This window comes from Andrena cerasifolii, chromosome 12 (genome assembly GCF_050908995.1).
Source record: "Andrena cerasifolii isolate SP2316 chromosome 12, iyAndCera1_principal, whole genome shotgun sequence".
Taxonomy (NCBI): Eukaryota; Metazoa; Arthropoda; class Insecta; order Hymenoptera; family Andrenidae; genus Andrena; species Andrena cerasifolii.
In genome coordinates, this window is record NC_135129.1 from 177,841 (window position 1) to 194,680 (window position 16,840).

Consider the following 16,840-nt stretch of genomic DNA (forward strand, 5'->3'; position numbering starts at 1 on the left):
ACAAATATTGAAAAACCGACATTGAAAAACCGATATTGAAAAACCGATATTGAAAAACCTATAGCGAAAAACTGATATTGCAAAGCCGATATTGAAAAACCGATATTGAATCCGATATTAGAACCGATATTGAAAAACCGATATTGAAAAACAAATATTGAAAAACTGATATCGAAAAACTGATATTGAAAAACCAATATTGAAAAACCGATATTGAGAAGCAAATATTGAAAAACCGATATTGAAAAACCGATATTGAAAAACCGATATTGAAAAACAAATATTGAAAAACCGATATTGAAAAACCGATATTGAAAAACCGATATTGAAAAACCGATATTAGGACCGATATTGAAAAACCGATATTGAAAAACCGATATTAGGACCGATATTGAAAAACCGATATTGAAAAACCGATATTGAATCCGATATTAGAACCGATATTGAAAAACCGATATTGGAGAACAAATATTGAAAAACTGATATTGAAAAACCGATATTGAAAAACCGATATTGAAAACCAAATATTGAAAAACTGATATTGAAAAACCGATATTGAAAAACCGATATTGAAAAACCTATACCGAAAAACTCATATTGAAAAACCGATATTGAAACCGATATTAGAACCGATATTGAAAAACCGATATTGAAAAAGCGATATTGAAAAACCGATATTGAAAAACCGATATTGAAAAACAAATATTGAAAAACCGATATTGAAAAACCGATATTAAAAAACCGATATTGAAAAACCGATATTGAAAAACCTATATCGAAAAACTGATATTGCAAAACCGATCTTGAAAAACCGATATTGAAAAACCTATACCGAAAAACTCATATTGAAAAACCGATATTGAAACCGATATTAGAACCGGTATTGAAAAACCGATATTGAATCCGATATTAGAACCGATATTCAAAAACCGATATTGGAGGACAAATATTGAAAAACTGATATTGAAAACCCGATATTGAAAAACCGATATTGAAAAACCGATATTGAAACCGATATTGAAAAACCGATATTGAAACCTATATTAGAACCGATATTGAAAAACCGATATTGAATCCGATATTAGAACCGATATTGAAAAACCGGTATTGGAGAACAAATATTGAAAAACTGATATTGAAAAACCGATATTGAAAAACCGATATTGAAAACCAAATATTGAAAAACTGATATTGCAAAACCGATATTGAAAAACCGATATTGAATCCGATATTAGAACCGATATTGAATAACCGATATTGAATAACCGATATTGAAAAACAAATATTGAAAAACTGATATCGAAAAACTGATATTGAAAAACCGATATTGAAAAAGCGATATTGAAAAACAAATATTGAAAAACTAATATCGAAAAACTGATATTGAAAAACCGATATTGAAAAAGCGATATTGAAAAACCAATATTGAAAAACTTATATCGAATCCGATATTAGAACCGATATTGAAAAACCGATATTGAAAAACAAATATTGAAAAACCGATATTGGAGAACAAATATTGAAAAACTGATATCGAAAAACTGATATTGAAAAACCGATATTGAAAAACCTATATCGAAAAACTGATATTGCAAAACCGATATTGAAAAACCGATATTGAATCCGATATTAGAACCGATATTCAAAAACCGATATTGGAGGACAAATATTGAAAAACTGATATTGAAAACCCGATATTGAAAAACCGATATTGAAAAACCGATATTGAAAAACAAATATTGAAAAACTGATATCGAAAAACTGATATTGCAAAACCGATATTGAAACCGATATTGAAACACCTATATCGAAAAACAAATATTGAAAAACCGACATTGAAAAACCGATATTGAAAAACTGATATCGAAAAACTGATATTGAAAAACCGATATTGCAAAAGCGATATTGAAAAACAAATATTGAAAAACTAATATCGAAAAACTGATATTGAAAAACCGATATTGAAAAAGCGATATTGAAAAACCAATATTGAAAAACTTATATCGAATCCGATATTAGAACCGATATTGAAAAACCGATATTGAAAAACAAATATTGAAAAACCGATATTGGAGAACAAATATTGAAAAACTGATATCGAAAAACTGATATTGAAAAACCGATATTGAAAAACCTATATCGAAAAACTGATATTGCAAAACCGATATTGAAAAACCGATATTGAATCCGATATTAGAACCGATATTCAAAAACCGATATTGGAGGACAAATATTGAAAAACTGATATTGAAAACCCGATATTGAAAAACCGATATTGAAAAACCGATATTGAAAAACCGATATTGAATCCGATATTAGAACCGATATTGAAAAACCGATATTGGAGAACAAATATTGAAAAACTGATATTGAAAAACCGATATTGAAAAACCGATATTGAAACCGATATTGAAAAACCTATATCGAAACACAAATATTGAAAAACCGACATTGAAAAACCGATATTGAAAAACCGATATTGAAAAACCTATATCGAAAAACTGATATTGCAAAACCGATATTGAAAAACCGATATTGAATCCGATATTAGAACCGATATTGAAAAACCGATATTGAAAAACAAATATTGAAAAACTGATATCGAAAAACTGATATTGAAAAACCAATATTGAAAAACCGATATTGAGAAGCAAATATTGAAAAACCGATATTGAAAAACCGATATTGAAAAACCGATATTGAAAAACAAATATTGAAAAACCGATATTGAAAAACCGATATTGAAAAACCGATATTAGGACCGATATTGAAAAACCGATATTGAAAAACCGATATTAGGACCGATATTGAAAAACCGATATTGAAAAACCGATATTGAATCCGATATTAGAACCGATATTGAAAAACCGATATTGGAGAACAAATATTGAAAAACTGATATTGAAAAACCGATATTGAAAAACCGATATTGAAAACCAAATATTGAAAAACTGATATTGAAAAACCGATATTGAAAAACCGATATTGAAAAACCTATACCGAAAAACTCATATTGAAAAACCGATATTGAAACCGATATTAGAACCGATATTGAAAAACCGATATTGAAAAAGCGATATTGAAAAACCGATATTGAAAAACCGATATTGAAAAACAAATATTGAAAAACCGATATTGAAAAACCGATATTAAAAAACCGATATTGAAAAACCGATATTGAAAAACCTATATCGAAAAACTGATATTGCAAAACCGATCTTGAAAAACCGATATTGAATCCGATATTAGAACCGATATGCAAAAACCGATATTGAAAAACCGATATTGAAAAACAAATATTGAAAAACTGATATCGAAAAACTGATATTGAAAAACCGATATTGAAATATCGATATTGAAAAACAAATATTGAAAAACCGATATTGAAAAACCGATATTGAAAAAGCGATATTGAAAAACAAATATTGAAAAACCGATATTGAAAAACCGATATTGAAAAACCGATATTGAATCCGATATTAGAACCGATATTCAAAAACCGATATTGAATCCGATATTAGAACCGATATTCAAAAACCGATATTGAATCCGATATTAGAACCGATATTGAAAACCAAATATTGAAAAACTGATAGTGAAAAACCGATATTGAAAAACCGGTATTGAAAAACCGATATTGAATCCGATATTAGAACCGATATTCAAAAACCGATATTGGAGGACAAATATTGAAAAACTGATATTGAAAACCCGATATTGAAAAACCGATATTGAAAAACCGATATTGAAACCGATATTGAAAAACCGATATTGAAACCTATATTAGAACCGATATTGAAAAACCGATATTGAATCCGATATTACAACCGATATTGAAAAACCGGTATTGGAGAACAAATATTGAAAAACTGATATTGAAAAACCGATATTGAAAAACCGATATTGAAAACCAAATATTGAAAAACTGATATTGCAAAACCGATATTGAAAAACCGATATTGAATCCGATATTAGAACCGATATTGAATAACCGATATTGAATAACCGATATTGAAAAACAAATATTGAAAAACTGATATCGAAAAACTGATATTGAAAAACCGATATTGAAAAAGCGATATTGAAAAACAAATATTGAAAAACTTATATCGAATCCGATATTAGAACCGATATTGAAAAACCGATATTGAAAAACAAATATTGAAAAACCGATATTGGAGAACAAATATTGAAAAACTGATATCGAAAAACTGATATTGAAAAACCGATATTGAAAAACCTATATCGAAAAACTGATATTGCAAAACCGATATTGAAAAACCGATATTGAATCCGATATTAGAACCGATATTCAAAAACCGATATTGGAGGACAAATATTGAAAAACTGATATTGAAAACCCGATATTGAAAAACCGATATTGAAAAACCGATATTGAAAAACCGATATTGAAAAAGCGATATTGAAAAACCAATATTGAAAAACTTATATCGAATCCGATATTAGAACCGATATTGAAAAACCGATATTGAAAAACAAATATTGAAAAACCGATATTGGAGAACAAATATTGAAAAACTGATATCGAAAAACTGATATTGAAAAACCGATATTGAAAAACCTATATCGAAAAACTGATATTGCAAAACCGATATTGAAAAACCGATATTGAATCCGATATTAGAACCGATATTCAAAAACCGATATTGGAGGACAAATATTGAAAAACTGATATTGAAAACCCGATATTGAAAAACCGATATTGAAAAACCGATATTGAAAAACCGATATTGAATCCGATATTAGAACCGATATTGAAAAACCGATATTGAAAAACAAATATTGAAAAACTGATATCGAAAAACTGATATTGAAAAACCAATATTGAAAAACCGATATTGAGAAGCAAATATTGAAAAACCGATATTGAAAAACCGATATTGAAAAACCGATATTGAAAAACAAATATTGAAAAACCGATATTGAAAAACCGATATTGAAAAACCGATATTGAAAAACCTATATCGAAAAACTGATATTGCAAAACCGATATTGAAAAACCGATATTGAAAAACCGGTATTGGAGAACAAATATTGAAAAACTGATATTGAAAAACCGATATTGAAAAACCGACATTGAAAACCAAATATTGAAAAACTGATATTGCAAAACCGATATTGAAAAACCGATATTGAATCCGATATTAGAACCGATATTGAATAACCGATATTGAATAACCGATATTGAAAAACAAATATTGAAAAACTGATATCGAAAAACTGATATTGAAAAACCGATATTGAAAAAGCGATATTGAAAAACAAATATTGAAAAACTAATATCGAAAAACTGATATTGAAAAACCGATATTGAAAAAGCGATATTGAAAAACCAATATTGAAAAACTTATATCGAATCCGATATTAGAACCGATATTGAAAAACCGATATTGAAAAACAAATATTGAAAAACCCATATTGGAGAACAAATATTGAAAAACTGATATCGAAAAACTGATATTGAAAAACCGATATTGAAAAACCTATATCGAAAAACTGATATTGCAAAACCGATATTGAAAAACCGATATTGAATCCGATATTAGAACCGATATTCAAAAACCGATATTGGAGGACAAATATTGAAAAACTGATATTGAAAACCCGATATTGAAAAACCGATATTGAAAAACCGATATTGAAAAACCGATATTGAAAAACCGATATTGAAAAACCGATATTGAAAAACCGATATTGAATCCGATATTAGAACCGATATTGAAAAACCGATATTGAAAAACAAATATTGAAAAACTGATATCGAAAAACTGATATTGAAAAACCAATATTGAAAAACCGATATTGAGAAGCAAATATTGAAAAACCGATATTGAAAAACCGATATTGAAAAACCGATATTGAATAACAAATATTGAAAAACCGATATTGAAAAACCGATATTGAAAAACCGATATTAGGACCGATATTGAAAAACCGATATTGAAAAACCGATATTTGGACCGATATTGAAAAACCGATATTGAAAAACCGATATTGAATCCGATATTAGAACCGATATTGAAAAACCGATATTGGAGAACAAATATTGAAAAACTGATATTGAAAAACCGATATTGAAAAACCGATATTGAAAACCAAATATTGAAAAACTGATATTGAAAAACCGATATTGAAAAACCGATATTGAAAAACCTATACCGAAAAACTGATATTGAAAAACCGATATTGAAACCGATATTAGAACCGATATTGAAAAACCGATATTGAAAAAGCGATATTGAAAAACCGATATTGAAAAACCGATATTGAAAAACAAATATTGAAAAACCGATATTGAAAAACCGATATTAAAAAACCGATATTGAAAAACCGATATTGAAAAACCTATATCGAAAAACTGATATTGCAAAACCGATCTTGAAAAACCGATATTGAATCCGATATTAGAACCGATATTCAAAAACCGATATTGAAAAACCGATATTGAAAAACAAATATTGAAAAACTGATATCGAAAAACTGATATTGAAAAACCGATATTGAAAAAGCGATATTGAAAAACAAATATTGAAAAACTAATATCGAAAAACTGATATTGAAAAACCGATATTGAAAAAGCGATATTGAAAAACCAATATTGAAAAACTTATATCGAATCCGATATTAGAACCGATATTGAAAAACCGATATTGAAAAACAAATATTGAAAAACCCATATTGGAGAACAAATATTGAAAAACTGATATCGAAAAACTGATATTGAAAAACCGATATTGAAAAACCTATATCGAAAAACTGATATTGCAAAACCGATATTGAAAAACCGATATTGAATCCGATATTAGAACCGATATTGAAAAACCGATATTGAAAAACAAATATTGAAAAACTGATATCGAAAAACTGATATTGAAAAACCAATATTGAAAAACCGATATTGAGAAGCAAATATTGAAAAACCGATATTGAAAAACCGATATTGAAAAACCGATATTGAAAAACAAATATTGAAAAACCGATATTGAAAAACCGATATTGAAAAACCGATATTGAAAAACCTATATCGAAAAACTGATATTGCAAAACCGATATTGAAAAACCGATATTGAAAAACCGGTATTGGAGAACAAATATTGAAAAACTGATATTGAAAAACCGATATTGAAAAACCGATATTGAAAACCAAATATTGAAAAACTGATATTGCAAAACCGATATTGAAAAACCGATATTGAATCCGATATTAGAACCGATATTGAATAACCGATATTGAATAACCGATATTGAAAAACAAATATTGAAAAACTGATATCGAAAAACTGATATTGAAAAACCGATATTGAAAAAGCGATATTGAAAAACAAATATTGAAAAACTAATATCGAAAAACTGATATTGAAAAACCGATATTGAAAAAGCGATATTGAAAAACCAATATTGAAAAACTTATATCGAATCCGATATTAGAACCGATATTGAAAAACCGATATTGAAAAACAAATATTGAAAAACCCATATTGGAGAACAAATATTGAAAAACTGATATCGAAAAACTGATATTGAAAAACCGATATTGAAAAACCTATATCGAAAAACTGATATTGCAAAACCGATATTGAAAAACCGATATTGAATCCGATATTAGAACCGATATTCAAAAACCGATATTGGAGGACAAATATTGAAAAACTGATATTGAAAACCCGATATTGAAAAACCGATATTGAAAAACCGATATTGAAAAACCGATATTGAAAAACCGATATTGAATCCGATATTAGAACCGATATTGAAAAACCGATATTGAAAAACAAATATTGAAAAACTGATATCGAAAAACTGATATTGAAAAACCAATATTGAAAAACCGATATTGAGAAGCAAATATTGAAAAACCGATATTGAAAAACCGATATTGAAAAACCGATATTGAAAAACAAATATTGAAAAACCGATATTGAAAAACCGATATTGAAAAACCGATATTAGGACCGATATTGAAAAACCGATATTGAAAAACCGATATTGAAAAACCGATATTGAAAAACCGATATTAGGACCGATATTGAAAAACCGATATTGAAAAACCGATATTGAATCCGATATTAGAACCGATATTGAAAAACCGATATTGGAGTACAAATATTGAAAAACTGATATTGAAAAACCGATATTGAAAAACCGATATTGAAAACCAAATATTGAAAAACTGATATTGAAAAACCGATATTGAAAAACCGATATTGAAAAACCTATACCGAAAAACTGATATTGAAAAACCGATATTGAAACCGATATTAGAACCGATATTGAAAAACCGATATTGAAAAAGCGATATTGAAAAACCGATATTGAAAAACCGATATTGAAAAACAAATATTGAAAAACCGATATTGAAAAACCGATATTAAAAAACCGATATTGAAAAACCGATATTGAAAAACCTATATCGAAAAACTGATATTGCAAAACCGATCTTGAAAAACCGATATTGAATCCGATATTAGAACCGATATTCAAAAACCGATATTGAAAAACCGATATTGAAAAACAAATATTGAAAAACTGATATCGAAAAACTGATATTGAAAAACCGATATTGAGATATCGATATTGAAAAACAAATATTGAAAAACCGATATTGAAAAACCGATATTGAAAAACCGATATTGAAAAAGCGATATTGAAAAACAAATATTGAAAAACCGATATTGAAAAACCGATATTAGGACCGATATTGAAAAACCGATATTAGGACCGATATTGAAAAACCGATATTAGGACCGATATTGAAAAACCGATATTGAAAAACCGATATTGAATCCGATATTAGAACCGATATTGAAAAACCGATATTGGAGAACAAATATTGAAAAACTGATATTGAAAAACCGATATTGAAAAACCGATATTGAAAAACCGATATTGAAAAACCGATATTGAAAAACAAATATTGAAAAACTTAAATCGAATCCGATATTAGAACCGATATTGAAAAACCGATATTGAAAAACAAATATTGAAAAACCGATATTGGAGAACAAATATCGAAAAACTGATATTGAAAAAGCGATATTGAAAAAGCGATATTGAAAAAGCGATATTGAAAAACCGATATTGAAAAACCGATATTGAAAAACCGGTATTGAAAAACCTATATCGAAAAACTGATATTGCAAAACCGATATTGAAACCGATATTGAAACACCTATATCGAAAAACAAATATTGAAAAACCGACATTGAAAAACCGATATTGAAAAACCGATATTGAAAAACAAATATTGAAAAACTGATATTGCAAAACCGATATTGAAAAACCGATATTGAAAAACTTATATCGAAAAACTGATATTGCAAAACCGATATTGAAAAACCGATATTGAAACCGATATTGAAACACCTATATCGAAAAACAAATATTGAAAAACCGATATTGAAAAACCGATATTGAAAAACCGATATTAGGACCGATATTGAAAAACCGATATTGAAAAACCGATATTGAATCCGATATTAGAACCGATATTGAAAAACCGATATTGAAAAACTGATATTGCAAAACCGATATTCAAAAACCGATATTGCAACCGATATTAGAACCGATATTCAAAAACCGATATTGAAAACCAAATATTGAACAACTGATATCAAAAAACTGATATTGAAAAACCGATATTGAAAAACAAATATTGAAAAACCGATATTGAAAAACCGATATTAAAAAACCGATATTAGGACCGATATTGAAAAACCGATATTAGGACCGATATTGAAAAACCGATATTGAAAAACCGATATTGAATCCGATATTAGAACCGATATTGAAAAACCGATATTGGAGAACAAATATTGAAAAACTGATATTGAAAAACCGATATTGAAAAACCGATATTGAAAACCAAATATTGAAAAACTGATATTGAAAAACCGATATTGAAAAACCGATATTGAAAAACCTATACCGAAAAACTGATATTGCAAAACCGATATTGAAAAACCGATATTGAAAAACAAATATTGAGAAACTGATATCGAAAAACTGATATTGAAAAACCGATATTGAAAAACCGATATTGAAAAACAAATATTGAAAAACCGATATTGAAAAACCGATATTGAAAAACCGATATTGAAAAACCGATATTGAAAAACCTGTATCGAAAAACTGATAATGCAAAACCGATATTGAATCCGATATTAGAACCGATATTGAAAAACCGATATTGAATCCGATATTAGAACCGATATTCAAAAACCGATATTGAATCCGATATTAGAACCGATATTCAAAAACCGATATTGAAAAACAAATATTGAAAAACTGATATCGAAAAACTGATATTGAAAAACCGATATTGAAAAACAAATATTGAAAAACTGATATCGAAAAACTGATATTGAAAAACCGATATTGAAAAAGCGATATTGAAAAACCGATATTGAAAAACAAATATTGAAAAACTGATATCGAAAAACTGATATCGAAAAACTGATATTGAAAAACCGATATTGAAAAAGCGATATTGAAAAACCGATATTGAAAAACAAATATTGAAAAACTGATATCGAAAAACTGATATTGAAAAACCGATATTGAAAAAGCGATATTGAAAAACCAATATTGAAAAACTTACATCGAAAAACTGATATTGAAAAACCGATATTGAAACCGATATTAGAACCGATATTGAAAAACCGATATTGAAAAACAAATATTGAAAAACCGATATTCAAAAACCGATATTCAAAAACCGATATTCAAAAACTGATATTGGAAAACCGATATTCAAAAACCGATACTGAAACCGATATTAGAACTGATATTCAAAAACCGATATTCAAAAACCGATATTGAAAACCAAATATTGAAAAACTGATATCGAAAAATTGATATTGAAAAACCGATATTGAAAAACCGATATTGAATCCGATATTAGAACCGATATTGAAAAACCGATATTGAAAAACAAATATTGAAAAACCGATATTGAAAAACCGATATTGAAAAACCGATATTAGGACCGATATTGAAAAACCGATATTGAAAAACCGATATTGAAAAACCGATATTAGGACCGATATTGAAAAACCGATATTGAAAAACCGATATTAGGACCGATATTGAAAAACCGATATTGGAGAACAAATATTGAAAAACTGATATTGAAAAACCGATGTTGAAAAACCGATATTGAAAACCAAATATTGAAAAACTGATATTGAAAAACCGATATTGAAAAATCGATATTGAAAAACCTATACCGAAAAACTGATATTGCAAAACCGATATTGAAAAACCGATATTGAAAACCAAATATTGAAAAACTGATATCGAAAAATTGATATTGAAAAACCGATATTGAAAAACCGATATTGAATCCGATATTAGAACCGATATTGAAAAACCGATATTGGAGAACAAATATTGAAAAACTGATATTGAAAAACCGATGTTGAAAAACCGATATTGAAAACCAAATATTGAAAAACTGATATTGAAAAACCGATATTGAAAAATCGATATTGAAAAACCTATACCGAAAAACTGATATTGCAAAACCGATATTGAAAAACCGATATTGAAAAACAAATATTGAAAAACTGATATCGAAAAACTGATATTGCAAAACCGATATTGAAACCGATATTGAAACACCTATATCGAAAAACAAATATTGAAAAACCGACATTGAAAAACCGATATTGAAAAACTGATATCGAAAAACTGATATTGAAAAACCGATATTGAAAAAGCGATATTGAAAAACAAATATTGAAAAACTAATATCGAAAAACTGATATTGAAAAACCGATATTGAAAAAGCGATATTGAAAAACCAATATTGAAAAACTTATATCGAATCCGATATTAGAACCGATATTGAAAAACCGATATTGAAAAACAAATATTGAAAAACCGATATTGGAGAACAAATATTGAAAAACTGATATCGAAAAACTGATATTGAAAAACCGATATTGAAAAACCTATATCGAAAAACTGATATTGCAAAACCGATATTGAAAAACCGATATTGAATCCGATATTAGAACCGATATTCAAAAACCGATATTGAATCCGATATTAGAACCGATATTCAAAAACCGATATTGAATCCGATATTAGAACCGATATTCAAAAACCGATATTGGAGGACAAATATTGAAAAACTGATATTGAAAACCCGATATTGAAAAACCGATATTGAAAAACCGATATTGAAAAACCGATATTGAATCCGATATTAGAACCGATATTGAAAAACCGATATTGAAAAACAAATATTGAAAAACTGATATCGAAAAACTGATATTGAAAAACCAATATTGAAAAACCGATATTGAGAAGCAAATATTGAAAAACCGATATTGAAAAACCGATATTGAAAAACCGATATTGAAAAACAAATATTGAAAAACCGATATTGAAAAACCGATATTGAAAAACCGATATTGAAAAACCTATATCGAAAAACTGATATTGCAAAACCGATATTGAAAAACCGATATTGAAAAACCGGTATTGGAGAACAAATATTGAAAAACTGATATTGAAAAACCGATATTGAAAAACCGATATTGAAAACCAAATATTGAAAAACTGATATTGCAAAACCGATATTGAAAAACCGATATTGAATCCGATATTAGAACCGATATTGAATAACCGATATTGAATAACCGATATTGAAAAACAAATATTGAAAAACTGATATCGAAAAACTGATATTGAAACACCGATATTGAAAAAGCGATATTGAAAAACAAATATTGAAAAACTAATATCGAAAAACTGATATTGAAAAACCGATATTGAAAAAGCGATATTGAAAAACCAATATTGAAAAACTTATATCGAATCCGATATTAGAACCGATATTGAAAAACCGATATTGAAAAACAAATATTGAAAAACCCATATTGGAGAACAAATATTGAAAAACTGATATCGAAAAACTGATATTGAAAAACCGATATTGAAAAACCTATATCGAAAAACTGATATTGCAAAACCGATATTGAAAAACCGATATTGAATCCGATATTAGAACCGATATTCAAAAACCGATATTGGAGGACAAATATTGAAAAACTGATATTGAAAACCCGATATTGAAAAACCGATATTGAAAAACCGATATTGAAAAACCGATATTGAAAAACCGATATTGAAAAACCGATATTGAATCCGATATTAGAACCGATATTGAAAAACCGATATTGAAAAACAAATATTGAAAAACTGATATCGAAAAACTGATATTGAAAAACCAATATTGAAAAACCGATATTGAGAAGCAAATATTGAAAAACCGATATTGAAAAACCGATATTGAAAAACCGATATTGAAAAACAAATATTGAAAAACCGATATTGAAAAACCGATATTGAAAAACCGATATTAGGACCGATATTGAAAAACCGATATTAGGACCGATATTGAAAAACCGATATTGAAAAACCGATATTGAATCCGATATTAGAACCGATATTGAAAAACCGATATTGGAGAACAAATATTGAAAAACTGATATTGAAAAACCGATATTGAAAAACCGATATTGAAAACCAAATATTGAAAAACTGATATTGAAAAACCGATATTGAAAAACCGATATTGAAAAACCTATACCGAAAAACTGATATTGAAAAACCGATATTGAAACCGATATTAGAACCGATATTGAAAAACCGATATTGAAAAAGCGATATTGAAAAACCGATATTGAAAAACCGATATTGAAAAACAAATATTGAAAAACCGATATTAAAAAACCGATATTGAAAAACCGATATTGAAAAACCTATATCGAAAAACTGATATTGCAAAACCGATCTTGAAAAACCGATATTGAATCCGATATTAGAACCGATATTCAAAAACCGATATTGAAAAACCGATATTGAAAAACAAATATTGAAAAACTGATATCGAAAAACTGATATTGAAAAACCGATATTGAAATATCGATATTGAAAAACAAATATTGAGAAACCGATATTGAAAAACCGATATTGAAAAACCGATATTGAAAAAGCGATATTGAAAAACAAATATTGAAAAACCGATATTGAAAAACCGATATTAGGACCGATATTGAAAAACCGATATTAGGACCGATATTGAAAAACCGATATTGAAAAACCGATATTGAATCCGATATTAGAACCGATATTGAAAAACCGATATTGGAGAACAAATATTGAAAAACTGATATTGAAAAACCGATATTGAAAAACCGATATTGAAAAACCGATATTGAAAAAGCGATATTGAAAAACAAATATTGAAAAACTTAAATCGAATCCGATATTAGAACCGATATTGAAAAACCGATATTGAAAAACAAATATTGAAAAACCGATATTGGAGAACAAATATCGAAAAACTGATATTGAAAAAGCGATATTGAAAAAGCGATATTGAAAAAGCGATATTGAAAAACCGATATTGAAAAACCGATATTGAAAAACCGGTATTGAAAAACCTATATCGAAAAACTGATATTGCAAAACCGATATTGAAACCGATATTGAAACACCTATATCGAAAAACAAATATTGAAAAACCGACATTGAAAAACCGATATTGAAAAACCGATATTGAAAAACAAATATTGAAAAACTGATATTGCAAAACCGATATTGAAAAACCGATATTGAAAAACTTATATCGAAAAACTGATATTGCAAAACCGATATTGAAAAACCGATATTGAAACCGATATTGAAAAACCGATATTAGGACCGATATTGAAAAACCGATATTGAAAAACCGATATTGAAAAACCGATATTAGGACCGATATTGAAAAACCGATATTGAAAAACCGATATTGAATCCGATATTAGAACCGATATTGAAAAACCGATATTGAAAAACTGATATTGCAAAACCGATATTCAAAAACCGATATTGCAACCGATATTAGAACCGATATTCAAAAACCGATATTGAAAACCAAATATTGAACAACTGATATCAAAAAACTGATATTGAAAAACCGATATTCAAAAACAAATATTGAAAAACCGATATTGAAAAACCGATATTAAAAAACCGATATTAGGACCGATATTGAAAAACCGATATTAGGACCGATATTGAAAAACCGATATTGAAAAACCGATATTGAATCCGATATTAGAACCGATATTGAAAAACCGATATTGGAGAACAAATATTGAAAAACTGATATTGAAAAACCGATATTGAAAAACCGATATTGAAAACCAAATATTGAAAAACTGATATTGAAAAACCGATATTGAAAAACCGATATTGAAAAACCTATACCGAAAAACTGATATTGCAAAACCGATATTGAAAAACCGATATTGAAAAAGCGATATTGAAAAACCAATATTGAAAAACTTACATCGAAAAACTGATATTGAAAAACCGATATTGAAACCGATATTAGAACCGATATTGAAAAACTGATATCGAAAAACTGATATTGAAAAACCGATATTGAAAAAGCGATATTGAAAAACCGATATTGAAAAACAAATATTGAAAAACTGATATCGAAAAACTGATATCGAAAAACTGATATTGAAAAAGCGATATTGAAAAAGCGATATTGAAAAACCGATATTGAAAAACAAATATTGAAAAACTGATATCGAAAAACTGATATTGAAAAAGCGATATTGAAAAAGCGATATTGAAAAACCAATATTGAAAAACTTACATCGAAAAACTGATATTGAAAAACCGATATTGAAACCGATATTAGAACCGATATTGAAAAACCGATATTGAAAAACAAATATTGAAAAAACGATATCGAAAAACTGATATTGAAAAACCGATATTGAAATATCGATATTGAAAAACAAATATTGAAAAACCGATATTGAAAAACCGATATTGAAAAACCGATATTGAAAAAGCGATATTGAAAAACAAATATTGAAAAACCGATATTGAAAAACCGATATTAGGACCGATATTGAAAAACCGATATTAGGACCGATATTGAAAAACCGATATTGAAAAACCGATATTGAATCCGATATTAGAACCGATATTGAAAAACCGATATTGGAGAACAAATATTGAAAAACTGATATTGAAAAACCGATATTGAGAAACCGATATTGAAAAACCGATATTGAAAAAGCGATATTGAAAAACAAATATTGAAAAGCTTATATCGAATCCGATATTAGAACCGATATTGAAAAACCGATATTGAAAAACAAATATTGAAAAACCGATATTGGAGAACAAATATCGAAAAACTGATATTGAAAAAGCGATATTGAAAAAGCGATATTGAAAAACCGATATTGAAAAACCGATATTAGGACCGATATTGAAAAACCGATATTGAAAAACCGATATTGAAAAAGCGATATTGAAAAACAAATATTGAAAAACTTAAATCGAATCCGATATTAGAACCGATATTGAAAAACCGATATTGAAAAACAAATATTGAAAAACCGATATTGGAGAACAAATATCGAAAAACTGATATTGAAAAAGCGATATTGAAAAACCGATATTGAAAAACCGATATTAGGACCGATATCGAAAAACTGATATTGAAAAAGCGATATTGAAAAAGCGATATTGAAAAAGCGATATTGAAAAACCGATATTGAAAAACCGATATTGAAAAACCGATATTGAAAAACAAATATTGAAAAACCGATATTGGAGAACAAATATCGAAAAACTGATATTGAAAAAGCGATATTGACAAAGCGATATTGAAAAAGCGATATTGAAAAACCGATATTGAAAAACCGATATTGAAAAACCGGTATTGAAAAACCTATATCGAAAAACTGATATTGCAAAACCGATATTGAAACCGATATTGAAACACCTATATCGAAAA